The sequence below is a fragment of the Atractosteus spatula genome, chromosome 1 (assembly GCF_055471065.1).
Source record: "Atractosteus spatula isolate fAtrSpa1 chromosome 1, fAtrSpa1.hap1, whole genome shotgun sequence".
Taxonomy (NCBI): domain Eukaryota; kingdom Metazoa; phylum Chordata; class Actinopteri; order Semionotiformes; family Lepisosteidae; genus Atractosteus; species Atractosteus spatula.
The window spans coordinates 73,877,735-73,899,799 of record NC_142706.1 but is presented as its reverse complement, the minus strand read 5'-3'; the positions used below and the strand labels follow the sequence as shown (position 1 = coordinate 73,899,799).

At 37.8% G+C, this 22,065-nt stretch overlaps 1 pseudogene across 1 annotated transcript; it reads right to left on the bottom strand.

Annotated features, from left to right (window-relative positions):
• Positions 1-3,618: 3,618 nt before the first annotated feature.
• Positions 3,619-18,051, bottom strand: LOC148842002 (NACHT, LRR and PYD domains-containing protein 12-like; annotated as a pseudogene). Its single transcript, XR_016091333.1, has 10 exons — positions 17,976-18,051; positions 16,577-16,600; positions 13,820-15,583; positions 12,462-12,635; positions 11,552-11,725; positions 10,118-10,291; positions 8,117-8,290; positions 7,107-7,280; positions 6,723-6,896; positions 3,619-5,517 (listed from the first exon to the last, which is right to left on the bottom strand). The product of XR_016091333.1 is annotated as an NACHT, LRR and PYD domains-containing protein 12-like (transcript).
• Positions 18,052-22,065: the final 4,014 nt, after the last annotated feature.

The window sequence follows — 22,065 nt, the reverse complement described above, 5'->3', positions numbered from 1 at the left end:
GACTTTTTCAATGCTATGACCACTATATTTTCATTTTAGCATATCAGGCTCACAAGTCAAGAACAGACAGATCTCAGTCCATTTTTACCAAATAGTTTCACACATTCATACTGTTACCAAAATGTCTGGGCCCCACCCACATACTGTATCAACTGCTTCTGAACTCACTTTATGTAACGCTGAAACAATGTCTCAGTTTTGTTTTTCACGTAGAACAAACAGCCTATGTATTATTTTCATGGACTGGGTGCTTTTTTTGACACCATGAAGAAAACAACTACCAAAAATACATAATCTCATTTGTAGCTTTAAGAATAAAGAACAGTTACAAAGGAGAGACCATTTCGCCCATTTAGCCCAGTTGGTACAGTAGGTAGCAGTTAATTCATCGAAGGATCTCGTCCAGCTCTTTTGTCGAAAGAAGCCAGGGTATCAGCTTCAGCAGCTTGGTGGGTACCTTGTCATATACCCCCACAACACTGAAGTATCATCACTGTTTCCTAAAATGAAAACTGGGTGTGGCTGTGGAATGAGCTTTCTAAATATACAAAAGTATACAGTGCCTTCTGAAAGTATTGGGACTGCAAAGTCAAAGCTGCCATTACCATTTTGTAGATAATAAGTTCATATACTTACATGTACTCATGAGTTCAATATGAACAATATACAGTATTTTACAACTCATTTTATAGGGATGAGTTATTCACAGCTCTTTTATGAGCCTCATTTCAAATTCAAAATAAAGAGGTTCCACACTATCAATTTCTTTAATTGCCCCAAGAGAGCAGAACTGAACATTGACTTTAATAATAACTTTGGAGTTGTGCTTACCACTATTTTTTTTCACAAGGCATTATTATTTTTAGAATTCATTGTGAAAATCCCAGTTTACTCTAGATTCCATTGTCCCGAGGCACTGGGTGTACAAAAATGGTATTATGAAGAATCTCAGAGATCACTTCACATTTTTACATCTCACACAAGACAGATGTGTGAATTTCATTTTCACAGAGTGTTTTTGTTATCTGAACATCACACTACTTTGCAAGATATTAAACTACTGGGCATACTTGCACAACACCTTAATTCTGTGGTTTCAGAGTGTTTTCTGGTGCATAAATGACCATTTATCCCTTTTAAGCAAAAGGCACTCCTGTAGAGAAATCACTTAAGCAATTTAGTCATGAAAATTAAAACTAAAAACTAGATCAGTTTTTAAATTTAAATCAGTTAAATTAGCTTTAAAAATGTAAAAGCTGAAACAAAATTGAGCAGTATTGCATGCTTGCAGTTAACATGTTTGAAAATTCCAAATTTAATATGAACTTTGTTAAGTCTTAAATATACAAAACATCAAAAGAAATTCAAGAACACCTACAGGTATCAATAACATTTCATTTTAAGAGCTGAAAAGTCATCTATAAATAAATAACTAGTCTAATAAACTAAAGAACATTAATTGATGGTGAAGAACATGTAGCAAACTGATCCACATCATTTTTAAAGTTCTTAAGATTGTCCTCCTAGATTAATTAATGGCTACTTCAATGTTAATTGTTACACATCATAAAGAATGATTTACAATCCCACAATTAAAGTTAAAATAAAATTAACCTGTGTTACAGTCATTTGGCTCTTCTCTGCTTTCTAGATCTTTTTGAAGACATTACAAAACGAATATAATTTTTTTATGCTGTCTTGATTTCACTGATTTGGGATATCAGATTGTGGAATGAAACTTCTCTTGGCAAAACAATTAAGACTTACTTAAAAAAAATATGCTATTAAAAACACACAATACACAATTGACACATGACGCTTTAGGCTTGGAACACAAAAAAGGTCATTGAAGTAGTATTCTTGAAAGAGTCATAAAAATAAATCTTTGATATTTGAGCAGCTTGTTTGTGCCATTTTATGTGCTTTTTTCTCTGTGCTTGTGAATGTTTGAAATGTTTGCTGGTTTTATGTTTTACTATATGGACAACCACTTTCTGAAACAAGTGACTCAGATATTTTGAGTAACGCCTATAGAATTTACACATTTGTCAACGGACAACTTCAGTTGTTTTAAATTAGATATTGTCTTAAGTAATTAAAATGTGCAAGAGGCAATCTGACACCCACACCTGCTATAACAGAAAGTAAACTCTTGATCTGATGTGATCTGATCTTTTGTGGCTGGCTGCACTATTTTTTCATGTAGCTCAGCACTGAAAAGTACCCTTTCCTGTGTCTTATTTTCTACTGAAAAATCTGTCTCGCATTTCAAAAGGAACAGTGTCAAACCCATCCTAAGAAGCTTTTCTTTATACTAAATCACAAAAAACAATGAAGGACTCTTTTCTACTGAAAAGAAGAAAGGGGAAGATATTATAATTATTAATAAAAGATAAATCAAACACAAGCATTTGCAAATGCTTCAAGACTGAGTCTGAGTAAGATGTTGAATAGTTTTGACAGTTTTACAGTATTTCACTAAAACGTTACTCGTGACAATAGTAAATTACTTTATTAATTAATACTTTATTGGTTTTCTGCCTTCATCTGCCATTTAAGCATGTGTACTTGTGCTTTTGTTGCAGTAGATGAACTGTATTTAAAAATGTTACTATATATGCAATAACCATGGTTATAATTATACTGTATTTGCATTATATGCTATGTATTTGTGTAATCATAGCTATATGCATATGCTATGATATTTGTCATTGCTAGTGTTATTTGTCACTGTTCACTGTCATTTTACTTTGCCGGTGTTATTTTTACCCTTCTTTCTGAAACAAATCGGTTTCATAAAGACATTTAAACTGTATCATACCTGCTCCACCACCCCCGCCCCATCAAAAAAAAACAAAAGTAAGGAAACTCCGATATGTTTATGTACAGGCCTGGATGATTTTCCCTGTAGACAAATGACACATAAGTCATGCACATCTCTATGTACTTTGTTAATAAATTAAATACCTGATTTTTCTCTCTTTTGTCTGTTTGAAGCCTCTTTTACCCTTTATGGCCTGAGTTTTAATTTTTGGTTGGAACCCGTAATAAGTGCTCCTACTATATATTGTAAGTCACGATTCACCTCTGGCTCTTGGAGAAATGAACTCTGGCCAGTGTCCACTTTGAATATTCTGCAGGCATTCTAATGCCATTGAAAATCTTCCCTTTCTCCTCTTTGATGCCCAGTTTCTGAGTTTATAGTTGTTGTTTTTTTCACCAGGCAGTACTTTCCAATCTCAACAGGCGATAACGGGTTATAAGTTTCAGGTTCAGATGCTGTTAAAAAAAGAAAGCCTTAAGAACCAGCTCAGTGAAGTTCTGGTTCTCTGTGGTGTGAGTGGTTAGGAGCATTCAGCTTGCTGTTGGTTTTTAGTGGGGAACCGCAAGGAGCTCCACATTAGTCACTCACAGATCACAGATCACAGCTGCCAATTGAAGTACCTTACGCATCATGCCATCTGACTTCGTTATATTTGTTCTTCAGCATAGAGCTACCTTGTAAACTTATTCATCTGCAGATATTGCTGTACAGAGACATCTTACCAAGTTAATAGTGCAATAATATCATGATACTGATATAATATGTATGCATGCAGTATAATACACTATACAGTGAGGCTCATGACAATCATGGACACTTGTGAGATGACTTGAATGGAGCAATGCTTTAATGTGCCTGCATTTCAAAATGTTTATTAAATGTATCCGTACAATTCCATTTTTAGTCAAACATATCCTTTCATTAATCAGGTCAATTGAGGACACATTCTGGTTTCCAGTGACACCTTAAAGACAACCCACTTGCACAGCAGGGCATTAACTGGAGGAGTCTGAGGGACGTACCTTACTCCAGGTATAACAGCTGGGATTCGAACCCACAACAGAGCCACTGTTCTACATCACATTCTTACAGTATATTAAGCTTGAGGGGACGTTAAAAAGAGCATGGTGCTTTTAACCTGTTTTCTGTATGCGATGCGATCTGAATGCAGTGCAGCAAGAAAACCAGCTCCTCTGCCTGTCAGTGTTTGTGACTGTATGATATTGCCATATGGTATAAACAAAGTGAATAGTGAGGCTTGTCAGAAGGCGGCTTCCCCTCCTCCGGTGGCTGGCATTCTCAGAGCAGTGGGGTAGGGATGAGGCGATCAGGAAAACCAGCTCTAACACACTGTGCGGCCCGTGTCTCTCGGAAAGGTAGGCGATTTGAAGCAGTGCATGTAAAAAATCCACAGAAACATTAATGATAAAAATGTATTACAAAAAGTTTACATATCAGCGTAGGTGTTTACAAAATGTTAAAGGTTTTATTCCATGCTGAAGTGAAAGAGAAATAATGTATCGACTGTGAAGCCTTCTTCAGGTCAGCCGAAACTTTGTGTTTTTTTCAGCATGGAATAAAACCTTTCTTCTTGCTTTGCTGCCTACGCATGGGGACGCAGCTGCCTACTTGAACATCTTAAAAAAAATGTTATGTTTAGCTTCACTTTATTGCTGTTTGACAGGACTCCCAGATTTGATCCTTGTGACCCAACATCTTCCAGTTTTCATTGTGAAACTGGAATTTGAGCTGTTAAATTGAACCTTTAACAGCAGTAATTGTGTTTTGATCAGGATCAATGTACATGTCATAACATGCTTTTCTATTAGATTGTAAAAGTGATTTAATCTGTCACATTCATCAATAGCTAACATCTTACAAATAACTCAACTTCATTTTGAATGTCCCTTGTGGGAAAGTATTCATAAAACGGTTTCATAATTTATTTTTCTTATCTGTTTTAAAATAGTTTCATCAGTATGTAATTGTGTAGGCTATTTAACACAAACATTCACCAGACACACTAATCTGCTAGACAGGTGGCTTAGAAGGAGGCTGTCAGGTTTGACATTCCTTCATATCAGCAATGCTCAGTGTCTTTAAGATGTCATTTTCTCACCATGCTGGAACGTGTCTCAGACCTCTAATTCTGCTTTGACACAGACCGCTAACTCCAAAAATTAATAATAATTTCCATAATTCACAGTGACTGCTATCTCTTAAAAGATACTGTACCACAAACCTCAAAGATTTGAATTGTAAACTGTTCATACAGTATGTGCCCATTCCATAGGATAAGCCTTGAAAAAAATAATATATCTACAGTATTTGGATTTTATATGCGCTGAAGTGCTTTATATTTTTATTTTTGTGGTAATTGTGTTTCAGAGTTATTTGTTCTGCTTCACAATTGTTCAGTTCTTAAACAACGTCCACAGAATTATTGATGAATTTGGCACCTATAGATCTTCCTGTTACTGTTTTCTGTGATTTATACGATGGTCCTTATTTCCTATAGAGAACATAGCCTCCAGTCTTCATGTATTCCTCCTGGATGAGCCCAGACCTCTCGTTCCTACAGAGTTTCATTGTTGTTCAGCTTGAAGCTCATGTCTTTTCCTGACTGACGCAGCTCGGCCAACACAGATACGAGCTCTCCTTTCAGGGCCCAGCTGATCTGACTTCCTGCGAGACTGAAGTGAAGATACTGGAGTGAGAGGACCGTTACAAAGTGATTGGAATTTCATGTTTATACTGATTTATACCTCTATCATCACTGTAAAAAACATGTACACAACCCACTTAGTGGATCCAGAAACAAACAAGCTCATACAAATATGTACATTCCACGACCACAGTTGATTGTATATTGTAGCTGAAAAACATTTTGGCCTCAATACCTGACCTCTCAATACCAATCAATGAGAGGCATGACTGCTCAATACCTCTCAAAGCAGACATGAAGGAGCAGTTTGTATTATCAGTCTCAGTTTCTGCAACGCTGTGTCTGTTAATACCAATCCAACTAACTAATTAAACTAAGAACACCTACTGTATGTTGTCGAGAACCAAAAAGGAAGCAATGAGTTTAATCTTAATCTGGTTTTCGATTTGTACTGTCATGTCTGAGCAATGTTTGCCAACACTCTCAGGGTATTCCCTGAGAGAGTTGTTAAGGGAGTTTGTTTGCCTTAAAATGCAAATTGAATCATTTTTCATTTTTAGACAACAATCAGAAGCCCCTATCCAGTCACAGTATGAGTGTGCTTCTTCCTTCAATATTAACTTGTTTCACATCCTGCTATCTGTTTCCAACAGCTTAATTATTTCCTCTCCAAAAAATAGTTTCAGTAAAAAATTAGCTCCAGGGGCTCATTGAGTGTGATGCAGTCGGATGTGCCAATAAGGAATTTATTATTCCAATCTTCCTTCCTCTGCCCCCTGAATGCACACACACACAACATTGCTTTACACAGCACAGCAAAGGCACAAACATCACACACACAGCACCCCAGGAATTGGACCCAGGACCCCACCACTGCAAGCAGCAATGATAACCCCTCCACCATCATGCCACCCCCTGTTTCTCAATTAAATCTTTTCAATTTTATATTAATTCCTTTATATTACCTAAAAATCACACTTATAAGTGTAATTCAGATTTGAAAATAGGGAATAATTAAAGGTTAATTAAAGTATTAGAAATGCAACACCAGAAGGAGGCTCAACAGATGAAGCATTGGGTTTCTTCTTTGTACTTTTCAGTGTGGAATTAACCATGACTTTTTCTTTTGCAACCAATGCATGCTGACGCAGCTCCCCACTCAAAACCCTTCAATTAGATCTTAAAATTAGTCAGTTTCCCTTTCTAAAAGATACATTCAATAACCATACCTACCAGACATGCTGTAACTTGCAATTTGGGTTCTTCATTGCCACAGCCAGAAATTCCACCGCGTCATCCCCCATCTCATTACCACTGAGGTCCAGCTCTTTTAGCTTGGAGGCAAACATGCTGACAGCCAGGGCAAGATATTTACAGCTTTTGGAAGTCAGACCACAATTCCTCAATCTGGAAAACAAAAGCAATGAGCAACAGGCCGGGCATCTACTAGCAGTACTGCATGTTTTTGATCTCTTTTTTACGTGGGTCTTGAAGATGTCAAAACATTGCAGTTAGAGTCGGGTTCTGTCCAGTTGGACAACTTAAAAATGCAATAGCCCCATTGTAACTCATGCTAATCAGTGGTTTGGCTTACAGCAGAAGAAATGCAATCCTTACCTAAGCGTCTGTAGTCTACAGTTAGGGTTCTTCAGTCCAGCAGACAAAAACTCCACTCCAGAATCCCCCAGGTTGTTTGCATTCAGGTCCAGCTCTTGCAGATTTGACTGGGTGGCACTTAGAGCACAAACTAGAGACTCACAGCTCCTGGCTGTTAACCTGCAGAATTCTAACCTGCAGAGAGCATACCATACAGTGCATTAACCGGTGTTGTCCTGCACATCAAAAACAGCCAGGACCCTCAAAGGGCATTCATCTCATAATCACTTTTACTGCAAATAACTATCATGGCGGTGCTGATGACAAAAGATATTGCATAATATCAAATTATTCCATATTGGAATAATGTACCAAAGTACATTCCAATAAGACATTTACTAGATACCCAACATTGCGGCTTTCTCATTAGGGGTGAGAAACTTTGCCTGACTGATCCCACGCAATGAAGGTTACAAACCCCTGGTTCCATACTAGCTAACATGTGTGATCTTCAGTATTTTTCCAATATACTGCAAAACCGCATGCTGCAAGAAACTGTGGGCTGTTAAATCCTGAAAAGTTAAAGGTTTAACTGCTTCGTTCCTCTGTCCCTGCTGCTGAAAGAGTCTACTGCGGCAGCAACAGGACATTCACTAGGCAGTACTTTGTGCAGCTCATGGCAAAAGTAGTTACCTCTTACCCTCAGGATTTTTCATTGGTAGTAGAAGTGCTCATTTTTAATGAATAAGGAAAAGTAGAAAATACTACAGCCTGTCTTTTACCACTGTTATACCTTCTATACTGTTATAAAGTGTTACAGTAAGGTGAATAGTAATCATTATTGTCTGAAAAAACAGAACTTTCTCCTCTATGGTTAAAGCACTAAGATGTTTTTCGGTGATACTGGAAAATGATTCAGACCTAACTCTGGGCAGTGCCATTGTTAGATGTTGTACTGTATGCATGTTGTATGTATTGCTGCTGTTTGACAACAATATCTACTGTAACATCATTAAATCATTATTATTTACCTCAGGTTCTTTATTTTACAGTTGGGATTCCTGAGTCCCCAACACAAAATTTCCAGTCCTGAATCTTCCAACTCATTTATTTTAAGATCCAGCTCTGTCAAGCTTGAATGGTTTGTGCAGAAAACTGAGGCAATGTCTTCACAACATGCAGGGGTGAGCCCACATCCCTCTAACCTGGAGAAACAGGAGAAAGTCATTATACATCATAAGCATTTACAGTATTTCTGAACATAAAACTGCCTCACGACAGAACGATAAGTTACAGTTCGCAATATTTATAATCATAGCTTGACTAATTGTGCCTAATATGTGAGCAGTGAAACATTAAAGTCCACTTGAAATTAAAGAGGTCAATACCATTTACAAAGGATTGGAGCTACTATACAGTATATGCAGAAAAGGAAGAGAGTTATGTGCCGATACTAAGTTCTTTTATTTAACATGTGAGCCACAGAAATCTGTTCATATTGAGGGATATTTAGTACCTCAATAGATACATCAGTAGGAAAGCCATTGCAGTAGTCTAATCACTGAATTGGCTTAATCACTCTGTTCTTCTCCCCACTGATAGCTGACGTGTGATGAGTGTACTGGCGCACTATGGCTGCTGTCGCATCATCCAGGTGGGGGCTGGGGACTGGAGGGGAGTCCCCATTACCTCTAAAGCGCTTTGAGTGGAGTGTCCAGTAAAGAGCTATATAAGTGTAAGCAATTAATATTACTTATTATTGAATAAATGCCTGTAACACTTCACACAGATCCAGGATGTTCCCTAAGCAATGTTATGCAGAAAAACAAGAAAGCTCTGTCAAAACCTCCATCAAAGGTTCAGTTTCGGAACAGAATAACAACGCTATACTTACAAACTGGGAACTTGATGTTACACGCTTATAATTATAGTCTCAGTCTCATCACAGTACTGTACATCCTAAAAATGTTCTGTGCATATATGTTTTACCATCGATCTGCAAGTAAATCTGAGTGTCACAGCATACAGTACCTGTGAAACTCAAGCCCATGATGGTGAGTAGCCTAATCAAGAGGCAACATGTAGCTACAGAGTGATGAGCTAACTCTTGTGTAAACAGAGCAGTAAATGATGAGGTTCATGTTTTCTGGTTGGGGCAGGAGTGTCTCGCCACTGCAGAAATCCAGTTAAAGAATAAGAAGCTTGGCAAGTGAGGGGAGGTCATTCGTCTCATCTTTTTTAAAAGTGTATCAGCTACTGTTTCTTAAAAGGTGCCTGGCCTTCTTTGTCTGAAGAACTGTTTCTTATCCTCCATCTAAAATAGATTAACTTTTAGTTTCCAGCTGTGTCCTGGTGTCTGTATTAGTTATTGCTGAGTGTGAAATAGTCCCCTGAGCCTATTCTTTTAATACACCCTATATACTTTATATAGGATTCTATATACTTGAATTAACTCTCTTCCTTTCATTCTGTGTTGAATAATCTTTGGTCTGTTAAGCTGTACAGATACAATAACACTCTGAGACTATAAATATTATGAATGGTTATCAAAAATGAATATTGTTTCTTTATTATAATGAACACAATTGAACATTATATTCTTAATGTGGTCTTACTGGAGTATTGTGAAGTTTAAGCAGATCTTAAATGGATTTAATGTTGCTTTATTCTAAATACCTTTACCTACGAAAGGGGACTGACTCATTCTTCACTGAAGTCGTGCACCCACCTGAGTGATGTGCAGCAGCCATTACTGTATGTGCCAGATGTCCTACAACACAGCAGGTCAAGTAAAGAAGTGAGAAATTGCTTCGCCTATTGAATCACCGATTGAGGCCAGATTGTGTAAGCCCAGTGTGGAAATTCAGATTCAACACTTTCACTCTTAAAAGCTCTGCCATAGGATCTTCGATGGCTAAGAAAGAACCTTGTCTTACCTGATGAACAGCTCCACCAATAGCACAGTTTCCCAAGTCGTAATATTGGGACATTGGTATTTACTGTTTTTAGGAAATAAAGTCTCACCCCCTTACTTCAGTGTTTGTAGCTGACACTGTGGGTCCTTCAGTCCCTCTGACAGGATCTTTACTCCATCATCCCCCACAGTGTTCCTGCTCAGCCCTAACTCCCTCAGACTGGACTGGACTCTGCAGAGACTGCTGGACAGATACTGACAACAGCCAGCAGTAAGACCACAGTACCTTAACCTGGAGAAACAAGGAAAGAGCTCAGAATGTCTCTCTTTATAATCTTCAAACCACAGCTACATTTCAAAGAGAGAAAATGCTGATGCATTCTCTGAGTATGACATTAAACGCATTAATCACAACCTCTGCAATTCGTGGGACTATTTAGAGCTCACAGCAAATGATTCTGATTGAAAATTTGTATTAGTTTATTAATATAAACCTGACATGTGTACAATGTCCATGCGCTATGTACTAATCATGTAAATGAATGGTGATATGGGTATCGGGTGGTGCTGTGGGTTACACCGCCACTTTATAGCTCCAGGGTATTACATTAATAATTGTCTCTTAGTGGGTGGAGTCTGCATGTTCCCCTTGTATTTATTAACTCAGCTGGAGTTTTCTCTGGCTCCTCAGGTTTCCTCCCTTAGTCTTCAGAGATGCTTTCCAGGTTAACTGACCCAGTCCAGTAACAGACTCCAGTGCAGGTTGCCTGCAATAGGTGGGCACTTTGAGCCCTTCCATTCTGCCCTGTGTCTCCCTGGTTAGTCTCTAAGGATCACCACCCCTCTAAGGTTAAAGCAGGTACTGAAAATGAATGGAGCTTTTGACTAATTTGATTATTTAATTATATCATAAAGACTGCAGTGGGGGTTACTAGATCACCATGAAAACACTACCAATTACTTAAGGAATAGTTTAATGAAACTAAGTGAAAAATATATGGGAACTTCATATACAGTATAAATCATAATAAATAAATCAGAAAGAGTGTTTCTACAAAGCTGAATTTCAATTAAAACAATGAGCAATTTCAAAGACACCTTTGAAAATGTCAACAGCAGACACTGTTCTGAATTTCACAACTTCAGGTCAGTGGAATATCTACAATACCTCAAAGCAAATACTGGATATTACTACAATTGCGAACAATTATAAGTTCTTTAGTTTAGTAATGCTCCTGTTTTGTCTAAATAGAAGAACAGCATTTTTCTCTGCGTGCTGTACCCTCCTGGGAGGTCCAGAGAACAAAGGGTGCCTTGAGTTATATTGAGAGCACATGTTGATAGGATCCTTTTAAAGTATACTGCCTGGTTGCACCTGCCCTTGATCTGATTTCAGACAGTCTAGCTGACATACGTACTGTACATGAGAAAAGTATTTTTTTAAATACCTTTGGCTGTGATCTGGAAGAGCTGCTTTGTGCTTTGATTTGCTACACATTAACAAACAATTGACCGGGTCAGCCTTGAGTCAGCCTCGAGCACTGATACTCACCCCAGTTTCTGTAATTTGCAATTGGGATGTGTCAGACCAGTAGACAGTTTCTTTAAACCATCGTCTTCTATTTGATTCATCATGAGTTCCAGCTCCCTCAGACTTGAATGGTTTGTACAGAGAACGGACGCAAGATATTCACAGCTCCCTTTTGTCAGACCACACTGCTTTAGCCTGTAGGGATTGTGCGCTTGTTTCAAATACAGGTCTAGGTAAAGCATCATTTCAGGACTTAGATTCTAGGCTTTTGTTTTAAACAGATTTAATGTAAGGTTCCTTCTCAAATTTACTCTGATTAGTTGCATTTTGATTGAAAATTGTTTAAATGAATCATCTGAATAAGTGTAAAGCATAGCATACCCTTGTGTACATAATTTTATTTTGAAGACAGAACAGGAAATGAAATTTGGTGTCCTTGTGGTTTGTTACGTCTGCAACTCACAGATACTGTATGTTACTAATGCCCAAGCTTTGACTGCAATGTAATTTATTTAGAGAAGCAAATCAAATGGTATTGCAACAGAAAGCAAACCAACCCCTGAGTGCTGCATATTTTACTGGAATTTTTAAATGTTCATCCTCCACCCCCAGGGCTTGGAAAAGTACAGTATGTTAATCATGCAATTAATCTCAAATACATAAATGAGGCTAAACATAAAAAATTGAAATTTCATTCATTTCAACCTGCTTCACTCCTCCTACGATGAACAGATGTTATCTGTGAAAAGACCTTGCACCTCTTCAATCACTAGTAAAGGTATTTGAGCTAAAAGCTAAGCACAGGATTAATATGAAATGGAAAGTGAGAGGTGCAAAAGAGGAAAAATCAGGAAAAATCTGTCCGCATCCATTAGTAATTATATGAATAGCAAACAGCGGAGATCGCGTCCAGCCTGCTCCATATACTCACCCCAGTCTTCGTATCTTGCAGCTTGGATCCGCCAGCCCAGCACAGAGCAGCTTCACGCCAGAGTCCTGCAGGATATTCCAGCCCAGCTCCAGCTGTCTGAGCCGCGACTGGTGGGATCTGAGGACGAAGGCCAGATCCACGCAGCTTCTGGCCGTGAGGCAACACTGTTCCACACTGCACGGGCCGCAGGGGAAAACACAGGCTGATTAACTGTCTCTAGTAACACTAGCAACAGTTGCCGTTTTCTCATGAGGTTTAGGCTGACGTCTGCTGTGCAGATATGGTCTCCTTTTTAACGTGAATTAACTGCTACTGCCGTCTCGACAGTACCCAAGCTCACAACAGCAAAATGTACATACTTCGGAAGGGTTGAGACCCTTACAGTATATTATTTATACACTTGTAAAGACTCACAGACACAGACTGGAATATAATAATAATCCTAACATTTATATAATGCTTTTCTGGACACTCCATTCAAAGCACTTTATAGCTCATGGGGACTCCCCTCCACCACCACCAACATGCAGCACCCACCTGGATGATGCGACAGCAGCCCATACTGCGCTCACAGTACTCTCTCCACACAGCAGCTATCAGTGGGGAGGAGAGGAGAGTGATGAAGCCAATTAGGAGGCCATGACCCCTAGGAAGCCATGATTGGTAAAGGCCAAAGGGAAATTTGGTCAGGACACCAGAATAGCACCCCTACTTTTTCAGAAACACCCTGGGATTTTTAATGACCACAGAGAGTCAGGACCTCAGTTTTACGTCTCTTCCAAAGGACAGCACCTGTTTACAGTATAGTGTCCCCGTCACTATACTGCATCATTAGGACCCACACAGACCACAGGGTGAGCAACCCCTGCTGGCCCCACTAACACCTCTTTCAGCAGCAACCTTAGTTTTTCCCAGGAGGTCTCCCATCCAGGTACTGACCAGGCTCACACCTACTGAGCTTCAGTGGGCCACCAGTTGTGAGTTGCAGGGTGATATGGCTACTGGCATAAATATAACTTTATCATATAAAATATTATAATTTCGCTATACTATAATATTTTTCTATACTTTTGCTATACTAGAATATAATGTTGCTTGTTCTAAATGGCTTTGTATCCGGTTTGTGAATCTTTATCTTTTTTACCTCTCATCATGCAATACATTTGGATGACTCCAGACATTCAGTTTCGAAACACTAAATGTATGTATGTGAGCTTGGAGCATTTCTGTACTACAAACAGCAGCTCAAAATAATGATCCCTGATCCAGCAGTTTTCCATCAATGAAAAATGTTTACCTGTATCTGGAATTACATGCACAATACTTGCATTCATTTCTGGTTCGGGAGCAAAACTTACCTTAGTCTCTTGTAAAGCTTTGCAATGGGTAACATTCGGATAACACCTTCTTCGTGAAGGCGGTATTTGCGCAAGTTGAGTTCATCAGTTTCACCTGGGGACATTTGGAAGATATAGGCAAGCGCCGAGTACTGGGATGGTGAAAGCCTTGCCTTTGAAAGCTGTCCTGAGTTTAAGGACGTTTTCAGCTCCTCCACAAGAAAGTTGTCATTTAGCTCATTCAGGCAATGAAAAAGATTGATGTATCTTTCAGGAGAGATGTCGCTCCTAATTAAATCCTTGATGTATTCGGTGGTCTGACTAATGACATCAGAATTGTCTTCTGTGTTTAATAAAAGTCCATTTAATAGATTTTGGCTATGTTCTGTACTGACGCCTAACAGAAACCTGACAAAGACATCAAGATGACCACTTTTACTGAGGAGAGACTTTTTCAGTCCTATTCTAAACACATCCCGTAAACTAGGCTGTCCAGCAACACAGCTGAAAGTGTAATCTCTGGTCTTTCTTAGCACATTTAGCTTTTTATTTTGATAACTGGTGAACACATACAGGGCCGCAAAATATTCTTGGAGTGTCAGATGTGCAAATGAGTAGACGCTTTCCTGCAATGATACAGAGTTTTCAAGAAATATTTCTTTGCACACCCCAGTAAATACTGACGGCTGGCTCATATGAATGTCATATTTTATCAGATCCTGCTCATAAAAAATGACATTACTTTTTTCCAGATGTTCAAATGCCAGCCTTCCTAAATTAAGAATGGCATCTCTGTTAGACTCCAGTAAGCTGTAATCTGTCCATCTTCTCTGATCGTCGTATTTCTGATTCTGGAAAGTCAGAACAACTATCAAAAACTTTGTATATATTTCTGCCAAAGTTCTTGGAAGGTAACTGTTGCCATCTCTGGCAAGGGTTTGTTCAAAAACACAGGCTAGCACCCAGCAGAAAGAAGGCACATACTGTAGCACATTAGATACAGACTCCTGTGTGCCTTTATGTGTGCCACTATTTCGGCTGCCAAAATTGTGTTTTTGCACTTCTTCCTGAAGTACTCTTCTCTCTCCTTGTCATCGAATCCTTGTATCTCCGTCACCCTGTTTATGACATTAGCAGGAATCTGGTTTGCTGCAGAAGACCTGGAGGTTATCCAGATGGATGCCTGAGAAAGTAGGTTTCCCCGAATTATGTTTGTAAGCAAAACATCCATAGAGGCGGCTTTCCTCTCATCTTCCAATGGCGGACATTTATAAAAATCCAACTGATGTCTGCTCTCATCCAATCCGTCAAAGACAAACAGGAATTTGATCACGCTGTCAGCCAAAATATTTTCACACCTTTTCATGTGCGGGTAGTACTGCTGCATGAGCTCGACGAGGCTAATTTCTTTCCTGAGCAGATTGAGTTCACGAAAAGGAAAGACACATACAAAGTCAAATTCCTGGTTGCTCTCTCCAGAGGCCCAGTCAAAAATGAATTTCTGCACGTAGACAGTTTTACCAATCCCTGCTATCCCCTTTGTCAGTACAGTCCTAACATTTTTCCCTCCACACTCAGATGTGAAAATTTCATTGCGCTTTAAGGAACAGGACGTTTTCCTTTCTAATGTCTCATCATCACGTCCACTTTCAGTCACCAGAACATCGGTGAACAAGTCTTTGAGAAGGGGCTGTTTCCCGTATTTAGCAATGCAATCAGATACGTGTTCGAATTTGTTTATGAGCGCAGATTTGTGAACGTCTTTCAAATCCTCAAGGAGCTTATCTGAAATTAAGAAATGAAAACATTTATCACTTTCAGAAAACTGTAGAGCAAGCTGAGAAGTAGCAGTACTTTTAAAAGTACGGACAGTACAGTATGATAGTTATTAGCAGAGCTAACAGTTGTAGTACTTGTAAAAGAAGTTTTATATTACTGTTTATTTTTCAAGTTACACATGGGCATTAAAATTTTCTATAACATGTCTAGTTTGCCTCGCACTCTGTTGGGTTTTAGAAGGACCCCTAGTGTTAGTTGAAAGCTAAGAATAGTTGTGCTTTTGCCTCTGGACCTCTGAAGAATGTTAAAAGGAATTGAAACAACCTCATTGTGTTTATTATTCCTGCTTCATGACTGCGAGACAACTATGGGGCTGTCATTATTATGTATTTCTACTACTTACAAGTAATACATTTTAGGGTCATATTACATTAACTCTGTCCCAGAAGTATACTACGCAAAGAGGGACTGTACCTTTTCACAATACACCAGTCATTACTTAAGTCACTTTACTGTACATATAAAAAATGGAGAACTGATTAAAGTTGTGGGTTCAAATTTCAGATGAGATCCTGCTATTGCACCTTAAGCAAAGCACTTCACCGAAATAGTTCCAGTAAAACCCCCAACTGTATAAATGGGTGTAGATGTACCATAAGTTGCTTTTGATAAAAGTGGCGGCTGTATAGATATAAATCCAAGCATCTACTTAATTGGTTTCTGGATGTGCAGAGGTCATTCGTATACAGCTGTTCCATTTAAGAAGCTCAGAAAAATGTTTTATTTTAGAACCTTAACCTTAAAACATGCACATGGATTCACAGCCTGGATACAATGAATATAAAATATATTTCTTTTGCCCCTACTACTGTTTCCATTAAATCCTGAATTCATCATTATGTGGCCTGCTTACGAAAAAGATAGTTATGTAGCATTAATGCATTCAATAACAACAGAGGCTTCAGTGATTTATTTATCTGAAACCAGACTGGTTATTACCTGAAATCGTCAGTTGTTGTTCATCTGAAAGACAACAAAATGATAAATCTTACATGCTGATACAGTGCCTTCATTTTTGGAAGGAATTGTTCCTGAATTAATGATAATTACAATACGTGTTCAGACATAAATAATATAAAAGGTAACATTCTGCACAGTAAAAAAGTGAATACATAATATGAACACAATGTCTATTCTGCATGAATCTTTAATTAACCCAGTTTCATCTGCCCAGAATATAGAGATACTTTTGCCTTAGAACACAGACCTAGGATAGATATTTTTTTACAGAAAGGGGAAACAAACTTGATTCTTGAAGTCATAAAATCAATTAAAAGGTAAAGGATAACCTGACGTCTGTAGGCGTTGTGTTCATAACTATAAAGTTAAGAGTACTGAATTAACCATAAAAAGCTAAGACAAACAGTACTATTATCTCTTTTTTGATGCTGAAAAAAATCTAAAAAGGATATATTGTGCTTGTGAGGCATGTAACTTTAAAATATTACCTTTTTGAAGTTGAAATGTTAAAAGTAATGTGTCTTTTGGAGACTTCCAAGACATTGAATTACTGTCTTCATATAAATGATATATTGTGTATATACTACTACTACTACTAATAATAATAATAATAATAATAATAATAATAATAATAATAATTTATAGCTCCTTTTAAAAGTGGCTTCTCAAAGCGCTTTATTGAAAAAAAATATAGTTCTCTTTCACCTAATTAATAATCATGGGGCAGGTGGACACTGTCATACATCATGTAGTTAGGTCAGCACCACTATGATTTACTCACAAAGCCTAAATACTGTATACTGGCATTTCCTAATCCTACCCTAAACCTTAATCTTGCCCCAGCCTCTAATCCTACCAGGAAAACTAGCCATTCCAGGACTCAAAGGTTTACATGGTTTATTCTACAACAACCTTTTAAAACTTCTCTCTGCTCTTATTTCTGAATTTCCCCTTTATAATGTTTAATGCCAACAAGTACAATGTAAAACAGACATAAACATATTGAATTGTGTTCATTTCCCAATAAGATCTAAAGCTTTTTTCTGCAATTATTGGTTCAGAACTACCATCCACAGCAAGCTACTATGCCAATCAGAGCTAAATCATGTGTCTGCCTTTTTTACACATTTTCTCTGTACAACTCATAATAAGGGGCATGTGGTAGCCTAACTGTGTTGCTGTTTCAGTCTACAAGAGAAATGTTAACTAAAGTCTTGAAGGATGTAATAATATTCCTCATATCTCCCACCTCAGTGTATGAGCCTGAGATAGAAAGCATGTCAGTTACTATCAGTCAGCCTAAATTTGAAACAATGGAGAAAATAACCAAATTGTTCCTATGTTTTATTTACTTAACAGATTTTATAAGAGAAATTACCTGCACTCTCATTCAGTGTGCTTGCAATATTGATAGTTAAATTAGTGATGCTCTGCCCTTGAACGACTGGCGCGATGACAGTGGCTCCATCCCTGGCATTAGCTGAGGAGTGCAATTCCATAGAAGAACAGCCTTTATCACCTAAAAAAAAACAACACAGCACTGCACTGCAAGCATTTACAACAGAAGGAATATCTGAACAATTCCCAGCTGTCATGAAGGTCATGAAGTGAGAATCGGGCTATAAGTGTGGTAAGTGATGCTGCAGCCTTTGAGAGTACCAAGAGCAATACAGAGCTTTGACTTGGAAGGTGATTGTATAACAAGTATTACTGTAAGTGGTGCAAAAACAGCAATAGAGAATGCAGCAAGGCAGAACTCCATTTACACTGGGCAGGAGTCATCAAGTAGTTAAGGCATCCTTTATCCCTGCAGCGGTCCTGTACTACAAAATGCGTGGCACACCAAAGAGGAGAAAAGACATGGTATGAAAACTTTTGTGCTAACAAAAATCACATTTAAAGTAAACACGAAGGCCCAACGAGAGGCAGATACACATTTAGCAAAATAAAGGTAGGAGTGACCATGAAATGGAAGAGGTAATAAAAAATTAGCACTTGTTTTTACAGGAACAAATTCGATCAAGATATATCAGATTAGATAGATCCCCTCGCGTGGGAGAAGGTGGTACAGTAGGTTTATTATGAATTGCACACCTATAGACATTTTTCTAAACATTTCAACTCCGATTGCTATTTGGTATGGCAATAAAGCAAACAGTTGTTTAAAATTCTGAAACTTAATTTTCTTTGTACTTTGCAAATAAATGTTAAGATTAAAAAAATATATAGGCTTATTCAAATTTTAAATCATCTGAATACCAAACCACAGCTGTTTACCCATGTAAAAAATTTCTATACTCACCAGATTGCATGGCATCTAAAACAAGTTCTTCAATATAATTTCACTTCCTATTTGCTTCGGACACATCAAAACCTTAGAAAATACAATAAAAATGTTATTGAGACAATGTAAAGGTGAACTCCATTTTCTTCTCCATCTCCTCATTTCCTTTCTTTCCTGCTTGTTAACCAGCTCTCTATTTCTGAGAGGACATTACTTTGGCTTTTAATTTTAATAATGAATGATACATTTCAATATTTTTTATGAGGGACTTTATCTGACACTAAATATATCTCACTGTTGCTTTTTCATTCGTATTCAACGTGAGAGTTGCTAGGGGCCTATGAATAGCATTCATCATTTACATCACTTTAACTAGGAAAATGGCAAATTCATAGTTTTTAGTGGTCTTAAATCCAACAGTTATGCTAAAATTATCCAAAACAGATGAAGCGTATTCTATAAAATTGTTACACTACTTGCCGGATGGATTTTAGGACCCTTCGCGTAGCTGATCGAAAAGTTAAGGCGGTGTGGAGAAGAAAAGAGAATCCAAGCGTACTGTACGTATCCGAATCGTACATCAAAGGTGAAAACCAATCCTGAGCGTTGAAGTCTAGGTGATGAGGGCTTAAGTAATCCGGGAAGTGGAGGGTGTGACGATGGACGGAAGACCTGGTTAGTGGATTGATTATTACGGCGACGTTTGTTGGAATTGGAAAGCCCTGAAGTCTGATTGGGAACAATGCAGGGTCGTCTGCGAGAGGTTGGGAGTGGCCATAACAAAAATGAGGGGAAGCTCTCAATGTCTTCTAAAGCATGAAATATTATTTTAACATTCTATTCCTGATCTTCTGTTTTTGCTCATTTATCTCGTAAACTATTTTCTCTGACTTTTCCAGTTGTTCTAATATTCAGTACTGAATAAAATGCTTTGAATTTACTTGTATACTCTGTAAGAAGGCAGTAGGCAAAGACAAGATGGAGGTGCTTGTCTGAATCACATTCCCCAGAGAGCAATGCATCTGCCACCCTCAGTGACCTGACCAATTGGTGGGATGTCTTTTAAAACAAGGAAGCTAGGATTTCCAGGCTGGCTGTTGAGCTCTGTGTACTGGGAGGCTAGCAGAGCGTCTGTTATGTGCTGCACCAGAGGAAGAAGGGAGAAATGATTGAAGTGATAGATGTGATTGAAGAGTGTAGTGCAATTTTTGGAGGTTTTTTGGAAGAGTTTCAGATGAATATTGTAGTGAAGACAGTAAGCAGCTTACCTGCTTGTCTGTGTTTATACAGAGGACACTAAAGACAAGCAGGATAGAGCTCGGTGAATTTTTGTGGTGTTGGTGGTTTATTTCTTCACACTGTATAAGCTATGTTTTTCACTTTGCAACTGCCTTTCAGTATCTACAGTACTGTTCTGATATCCACCTAGTATTAAAAGATCCTGTTACACCACACTGCACCTGGCTGTCTATCTTCAAATCTTGAATGTTTTAATGTAGTCAGTAAAGTGCACTTTTGTTTCTAATCTCTCCATTAACCCACTTCACATACTCATTCAATTGAACTTTTTTAGGGATACATGTTTGACTCTTTAACACCAGATCTTTGAAGGGAACCCCACATTTGACTCTGAATCCATACGCTCCCAGTTTACTGATGGTAAACTGAGCCTAATTCCTTTATAACCTCCTTTTCTGAAATTCTAAATTCTTCATTTAAGTTTTAAAATATTCATTAAAGGATACCAGATTGTGGTTGCAATGTACAGTGGCTTTATTTTCTGTACCTTATTTATATCCTTGTTGGTTGAAAAAAACTAGTTTGATAAGTACCTTTGCAAACCAGATTAAAAAGAAATCAATAACCAACCATTAATCAACCATCGATTTTAGCTTCTTTATTGCCCATCACAATGTCCCAGTTTGTGTAGAAAGTTGTAATTTCCCAGTAAAACGTTTGCTACAGTGCATTTTCCTATACCATACTCGCATATGCCCAATGTTAATCCATTAGAATATCTACTTTTTAGTTTAAGGAGTATAGATTGTAAATTGCCTTTACCCTCTTGCTTCTGTTTTCTAGCTAGCAGGTTATTTTGATTGACCAGCATTACCACAACATCTGTCTGACCTGTTTTTGCACATTATCCTCCTCAAGCCATGTTTTGCTTCTGTTATAACTATAATGCTGTAGTTCCTTAATAATGGAGAAACCTCATGCTAGTGAATTCTCTCCATTACCCTTTCTGCCTGTACAGGTCCCATGTAATATCAGCATAGTAGTTGTGTTTCTGAAAATTACACTTTACTAACTTGCCTGTTAATTCTAAATAATTATAGAATCACTATTATATTATCATATGTAACCATTACAAATGTCTCCATGGTTGTCTCACTTTCTGCTTAGACGTCATGGTCCTGGGAATAATGCCAGTTTCACTTCCTCTCTAATCAAATCAAGTATAGATAAGGGTCAGATTCTCAAAAGAAAGGTTTTGTAAAGCTCAAGACAAAAATATTAGATATGAACAGCATAGACATCTCTACAGAATGGTGCTTCTAAAGACTGAACAAGATGCTGTACAGTAATCTATAATAGAAAGGAATTTGTAAATATATATATAAAGTATGTATCAGTACAGTTGCTGAGTGTTGTTATCTTCAGGAAGATGCGATGAAGCAGAGGAGATGTGATGGGTAAGGCAGAGGAATACGTACGGGCCCGTTTTTAAATTGAACCTCGGAGACTGTCTGAAAAGCTTTGGGCATCTAAGAATGTTCTAGAAGCTTCTGGCCTCAGGGAGTGTTCTAGAACACGTGTGTCAGGTCTGTACAAAAAAACGCACATGAGGAAGTAGAGGGGTACAATGCAGTTCATGGTGATAAAATTGCATTGCTACCTTATTTTTAACTTTCAGATCAAGAATTACAATTGTTTTAGTTTAGTAAAACTTTAGATTAACTGATAATAAAGTTTCAAGGTATTATACATAGAATGAAGTGGTAATATTTTCCAATGATTTCAAACTATTTCAACATATAATCTTCCGAAACACTTCACTATTAATATCTTAGCCTGTCATCTGTTAAACAATACCTAATTAATACTTAATCTTAACATCTTTATTTGCATTTAACTAATAATAAAAAATGAATAAGTCACACCAAGTGTTAAGGTCATTTTA